The sequence below is a fragment of the Chrysochloris asiatica genome, unplaced genomic scaffold (genome assembly GCF_000296735.1).
Source record: "Chrysochloris asiatica unplaced genomic scaffold, ChrAsi1.0 scaffold00067, whole genome shotgun sequence".
In the NCBI taxonomy this organism is placed as follows: domain Eukaryota; kingdom Metazoa; phylum Chordata; class Mammalia; order Afrosoricida; family Chrysochloridae; genus Chrysochloris; species Chrysochloris asiatica.
Window position 1 is genome coordinate 11978457 of NW_006408585.1, and position 7384 is coordinate 11985840.

Sequence of the window (7384 nt, forward strand, 5' to 3'; positions counted from 1 at the left end):
GCCGAACCGGGCACTGTTTCATTTTGTTGTACATAGGATCTCAGTGAGTGGGAACTGACTCCACAGCACCTGACAATGGCTGGGACTCACAGTTTCTATCTCACTGTATGAGTCACTCAGCTCGCTTACCTCACTAATCACAGATGTTGGCTCCTTCCTTGCCAGCTATCAAGCTGTGGGTCACATGCAGGACTTTGTCAAACTGTGTGAATGGTTCAAGGTGGCAACATCCCTGCAGGGAAGTAAACTCTAAGAACTTGAGAGGGCTCACTAAATATACCACTGTGGCCTTACCGACACTATGGGCTAGGATGTTGTTCTTTCACCTTTCCTCCTTGTATTTCTAGTGGGCTTGCTTCTTTGCTCCTAAACAAAACCGTATTCCAGTTTCTAACATTAACAGTCAATGTTTTCCTTTTTCTAGGAACTCCTGCTTTGTAAGGAGCCCTGGAAGCATAGTGGGTTATGCGTATCTACCAGTCACTCCAAGGGCGAAAGATGATGTTTTCTGCTTGTGTACAGACTTACAGCCTTGGAAAACCTATACAGGATTGCTGTGAGTCAGAGCTGACTTGACACCACCAACAACGTCACAAAAATTGTAGAAACATCAAGGGTTAGAGTTGTCTTCTTGTCTCTCCTCTCCACTCCATAAGCATTTCCTTCTTACATGTTGATGTTAGGTACCTTTGCGTGGTACCTAACTCACAGCAACTTTTTTTTTGGTTAGATAAATTTTATTACATCAAAAATATCATCAATAGGTCTTAGGAATCACCGGGCCTTTTTTCCATAGCTGGATAGCTTTAATATCTTACTCATCAGCCTGTTGGACTGATACATAGATACCATCCAAAATGTTCCTTTTTCAGATACATAGATACCATCCAAAAATGTTCAGATATCCTTGTTTTTAACTGTTGTGGCTTGCTGAATTAAAGCAGCTGAATTTGATACAAGTTCAATGTCATTTCCTTCAAGAATTAATTCATCTTTCTGGGCTTGAGATACTGAACAAGCAACACCTGCCCTCATCTGTACCCTACAAATGTATTTTTCACGCAAGAGACCCGCTCTTTTGGATAACCACATTGATGAGGAAGTGAGCATACACAGACCTCATCTTGGAACGGAAGCCCAGTGTAACACCCTTGATCATATTCTGCACTTGACTACAGATGGTGCAGACTGTAGCCAGTTCCTTTCTGTTTCCCCACCATTTGTCAATGAGAAGTCTCTTCTTCTTCTTCCCCAAGAGGCTCCACATTGATATGGTTGAAGTCCCTCCGCAGGGTTCCCTGGGGGCCCTTCACGATGACTGTGCAGCCCTTCACAATGACTGTGCGGCCCTTCAGACTGATGTCCCCGTTCTTCGGAGTGTTCACAGTCTGGTGGCTGACAATGGTCTTCATTCTTGCAGTAGATGTGGCAAAGCTCATGGCAACTTTTTGTATAGCAGAAGGAAATGTTACTAATTCTGTCCCATCTTCATGATTATTGGTGTGTTTGGATGCATTGTTTTGGCTGTTGTGTTAAGTCATCTTTTTAAGGGGTTCCCTTGTTCTACTTTACCAAAGATGGTGTCATTTTCTAGCAACTAGTCTTTTCTAATGAGGTGTCTGATGTAAGTAAGTTGAAGTCTTATCATCCTTACTTCTAAGGAACATTCTTCCTCTATCAGTCTCTGGATTTTCCTCGATTTTGATGGCAGTTGGATGAATGAAATGAGTCTATTTTCTCTTAGAGTCTGCAGATTTGTGATATGGGCTTCACATGGGGCAGATGTGAAGTGTAGCCACTGGACTAAAAGACAATGCTTTCCCTGGTAGAGGGAGCAAGAGGCAGCAGTTGTAAGAAAATCATTCAGCTTCCAGTTCTTTTATGCTTTTGTTTTTTTTTTTTTATTACCCAGTCTATGATATTTTCACTTTTTCTTCTGTTCTTATGTCACAAGTGAAGTCTGCCCACATTATCTGTTAGAGGAGAATTGTTTCTTAGTAAAGTTCATTATTTTTCTCAAACTCAACCCATCACCACCAACTAGCCATTTGGGGAGGGAGAACTCTGTTAATTTTGTCAGAATCAATAAGATGCTTTTCTTACGGATTCACAGTTTCGAAATTCACGTAGATCCATGAATTGCCTCAGAAGACAAATGAACCAATGAATTTTGACTTGGGAACATTTTATGTAGACATCTCCTGTCTGCAAATATAGGTGTTTTAGGATTATTAAACACATGCTGACATTAGCAACTGTAGATTTCAGAATTTGCACTCTGCTCCTCAGGGAAAGTTCTGCAGTTCCTTTATTATGCAGTTGCCTTATTATGTAAGCTCCATTCTCAGAGTGTGAAATGTTAGCAAGGAATTCATTTTTCATGGAGTCAAGGTCTCTTACCAAACTTACTAAGAAGAGTTGGCTGGCTGTGTGCTGTGGAGTCAGTTTTGACTCATAGCAACCCTGTATAAGGTTTCTGTGGCTATAAATCTTTATAGGAGCAGAAAGCTTCATCTTTCTCCTGTGGAGTACCTGGTGGAGTCGAATTGCTGACCTTGCTGTTAGCAGCCCAACACATAACCTATTACGCCACCAGAGCACCTTACTAAGAAGAGTTAGACTCTTTCAATCTTTATTAAAAGCAATGTGAGAGCAGTTAGCATGAGAGAAACAAAAAGTCAATGACAGCCATTGTGTTAGAATCTGAAATCTAACAGATTGGAATAAATCCCTATCAATAACTATACCCTCTATCATAGCAAAGGAGCTTTGGTAGCGAAGTGGTTATGACTCAGGCTACGAACCGCAAAGTCAGCAGTTCGTAACTACAAGCTGTTCCGCGGGAGAAAGATGAGGCTTTCTGCTCCAGTAAAGATTTACAGCCCTGGAAACCCTGTACAGGGTCGCTATGAGTGGGAACCAACTCCACGGCACATAACAACAATTATCATAGCAAAGTTTAGGAACATAATCTAAAACCAGGAAGGAAAGTATCAGATAACTAGTGAGTATCTAAAGATATTGATCGGTCCAAACCCCCCAGCCATTGTCTAAGGTCCAAGGCTCACCATATGCATTGTATATTGATTATGATAGTAAATGGATTACAAATAATCGTTGACACTTTGCATATTATTCAAATACAACAGATGGGAAATTGGAACACTGTATGGGTTAATACACTGAACTCCAAAATCTGTTTGAACTTCAAGGTCAGCAGTTCAAGCTCACCAGACACTCCTTGGAAATCCTATATAGGGACACGAGGGGTTGGAATCGACTCAACAATACTTAACAACAGCAACATCAAATAGGAGGAGTCCTGGTGTGACGCTATGGGCTAATGCGCTAGACTACAAGGTCGGTTTGAACTGCAAGGTCAGCAGTTCAAGCTCACCAGTCACTCTTCCGAAACCCTATACAGGGTAGTTATGAGTAGGAATTGACTTGACAGCAGCTAACAACAATAACAAATAGAAAATTCATCATAAACTCAAGGAGACTGATAAAATTATTATAAACCATTTTAGAATATTCTTCCACAAAACTGAATGATTAAATGAGAGACCTCTCAGTTCTTGCTCAATGGTTTGTTCATGGTATATCAAGCCTAAGGGGTCTTTTGGTTTGAAAGTTTACAGGGTATGACTTTGACTTGTATACAATGAATTCTGTGCCACTGTATAGGATTAAAGAAACCTTTTGAAGTCTATCCCTAAAGAGCATTTAGCCAGACAACATCTCAATAGTACAGGTATTTCTCAAAATAGGAGAGACTCCTATTGCTTAAGGGCTTGATACTTACAGCATAAATAGATTAGATGGATCAACAGAGAACTAACTATATGAATGGATGGATAGATGGATGGACGATAATGAGGTCCATATTTTAGCATGGAAATTTTCCAAAAAATGGGATAAACTTGCTCTTTTGTTGCTCACAGATGGGAACAAAACACTAGATGAGAATAAGCAACTTCTTAAAGGTGAATATGGCTAATCAGTGGTGTGTTTTTTTCACAGCAGGGCAATGCCTGGGAAAAGTGAATAGGACAGTATGAACATCAGTGATGGGGTAATGCACTCCAAGAACTAGTGATGGAATCTCATGATTACTCTTCTAGAGGCCAGACCATAGAATATCTGATGTGAGTCTGAAATGGCCCATGTGCATTAAATCAAGAGCAGATCAGTCTTAAAATTAACTCTAGGCGTGTTTCTGTGGGGTTGGTGGTCCACTCCAGTGCACTTGCACTACTGAATCGGTCTATGAGCTAGTACAAGGGAAAAAAAAGATAAGAAACCTACTGACTAGATTATAAACTAGCATTTAATCCTTGTTGGCCCTCACACTAAACCTAAGGGTCATTAATTACAGAGTGTGTGGACATGCCATGCCTTTTTGTCATTTGGAATTTCTTTTTTTTAAGATAATATTTTATTGCATTTTTGGTTAATGTTTGTAGAACAAGTTAGGCTCCCATTTAGCTGTCTCTGTACAAATTGTTCAGTGACATTGGTTAAGTTTTTCATAATATGTCAACGTTCTCATAATTTCTGTTCTGGTTGTTCTGTTTCCAATAACCTAGTTTCCATGACTATTAATCAAATTTACTCATCAACCACTAATGCCAAAGATGAAGAAATTGAAGACTTTCACTAACGTCTGCAGTTAGAAATTGATCAAACATGCAATCAAGATACATTGATAATTATTGGTGATTGGAATGTGAGAGTTGGAAACAAAGAATTGGTAATTGGTGATAGAAACAATGCCATGGATCTCAGAAAGAGACTATAGGAACCCAAGACTATGGCCTTTGGTCACCCTTCATGTCTGGAACTGAACTCACACTTGTGGTTCAATTTTCAGCCACACTGTAGTTAAGTATATAGAGGAGATAACAACACTAGTAAGGTATGCTAACTTGGAATAATCCACCATTTAAGATTAAAAGGGTAGCATTTACATAAGGATAAAGTTTAGAAGCCTTGGGAAGGAGGTAGAACGGAAACAAGAATCACAAGGAGTAAGTGGGATAACTAATGTTCCAGGGAGGGGATTGTAAACAATGAAATGAAACCAAGTGTATGATTTGTTCAATATAAAAATGATGATGTGCTCTGTAAACTTTCACTCAATTCACAATATTAAAAAAAATAATAAAATAACAAATTCATGAGAACCCTCGTGGCATTGTAGAGTGGGTGTTGTGCTGGTAAATGAAAAGTTGGTGATTGTCTGCTTCTCTAAAGATTTACAGTCATGGAAACCCTGTATTGGATTGCTGTGAGTTAGAATCTACTTGATGGCAGTGGTTTTTTTGGTATAGAACCTAAATATGACCTTGAGAATATCCCACTGAATTTAGAGACCATCTCATGAAAAGAGAAACAGAAGAAACGAACAAAGAAAGCAGAACCAGAAAAGATTAAAAGTAAGGTAAGGGAGAGAACGCTTCTTGGAAACCCTATACGGGGTCGCTATGGGTCAGAATCCACTGGAAGGCACTTAACAACAACAAGGGAGACAAAGAAAGAAGAAGATTAATAAACAAAGTGGGGGTGGGGGTGGGTTCCTGTTAGGAAAAGAGCTTATGAAGTGGTAAGGGAGGGATGAGATAGTAGTGTTTCCAGTTCTAAATAGAGTTCCTATAGATCCAGGTGGCCATCTGGACCAAAGGGTTGCCAGTGGCTGGGTCAGCTCAAGGCTTATCAGTTGCCTTTGCAGGCTCATCTATCTGGAAAAGAATCCACCCAAATCCAGGCACCAAGGCATAATCAATGCCCACATCACTCTAGTACTGAACTGTTAGCCCACGGCTGCAATGAGGGCAGATGAGGGTGGCGCTGGTCATACCTCTGGTCACCAGGGTAGGTAGAGAACAAGAAAGAAACATACCTTTCCTATTGTTGGTCCCTGGAGTGAATCTGTACTGCCAAGCCGCTATGCATCTTCTACACTACAGGCGCAAGTTCAAGACCGCTATGATACGTATGGCTGGGAGACCCTTCACTTGTCTGTGTCCCTTCTTTGCTACCCACACTCAGCCTTTCTTTCCAGTTACTGTTCGATCCAACCTTTTTTTTTTTTTTGTCTGAAGCTCTGAGTTCCAGGATTATGTTTTGTTTGGTCTCTTTTATCTAGCTTTGTGATTACATATTCGGCTGCTAACCAAAGTTTGAATCTACTAGCCACTCAGTGGGAGAAAGATGAGGCTTTCTATTCTTGTAAAGATTTACAGTCTTTGAAACCCTATTCAAGGTCACTGTGAGTTGGAACCGACTCGACAGCACATTACCACCACCACCACCACCACCATCTTAATCATAGAGAATCTGAGAAGCATATCTGCCTAGACTTCCATCTTAGTTCCTCTATTTATATATATATATGTATGTATGTATATATTTCACTTTTTATTGTAAATTGAGCGAATATGTACAGAGTAGACCATCAGTTTTACATCCAACAAATCATATACTTAATTTTCGTCTGAACTGCAATCTTCTCAATGTGACATCACTTATCCTACTTCCTTCCTGTTTCTTGTTTGTATTCCTCCTCCTTTCCCCATTCATCTGAAGATTGTCCTGAAGTAAATACTGCTCTTTTGATCTTGAGTGGTTGACTTTTCTATGTTGTGTGTGCCTTACTAGCGTTGTTGTCCCTCCATCTCCCTATCTACTGCTTGGGTGAAAATTAAGCCACAAGGATGAGTTCAGTTCCTGATATGAATCGTGATCAAGAACCAGAGTCATGGAGTTCTAGCTGCCTCTGTCTGACCAGTGAGCCTGGTATCTTTCATGATTTTAAATTTTGTTTCTCACCAATGCCTTCAGTGCAACTTGGACTTCTTCATTCATTACCATCAGTTCTTAATTATATATTAGCTCCCAAAATAGTTGAATGTTAACCACTTCTTTTTGGTTTATATAGTGACTCTGAATTCCTATCTTCTTTTTATTTTTCCTGCATTGTTCAATATTTTGCTATAGAATCCTTCAATATTCAACTCATTGCTTGAATTTCTTCTTCAGTTCTTTCAGCTTGAGAAATGTTAACTATGTTCTTCCCAAATGGTTTTCTAGCTCCAAGTCTTAAAAGACAAGTAAAGACCAATAGTTACATCTTAGATGACTGCCTGCGAGCTTTTCAGACCCCAATTAAGACTCACCAAACTATAATACAGACATATGTTTTATGAACTACATGCATGTTATGCCAGTTGACTGTGTTATCTCTTTCGAGGTTTGTTTGTTTTTTTTAATTAAAGTGAATTAAAACAATTTTTAGAAATTCTTTCATTTATGGTGATGGAAATTTTGGCAATAGACATCACTGATGGCTGCACAACATGATTAATGTAATTGATGTCACTAA

The 7384-nt window shown here is 39.5% G+C and overlaps 1 pseudogene; it reads right to left on the minus strand.

Annotated features, from left to right (window-relative positions):
- Window positions 1–913: 913 nt before the first annotated feature.
- Window positions 914–1412, minus strand: LOC102831612 (annotated as a pseudogene).
- Window positions 1413–7384: the final 5972 nt, after the last annotated feature.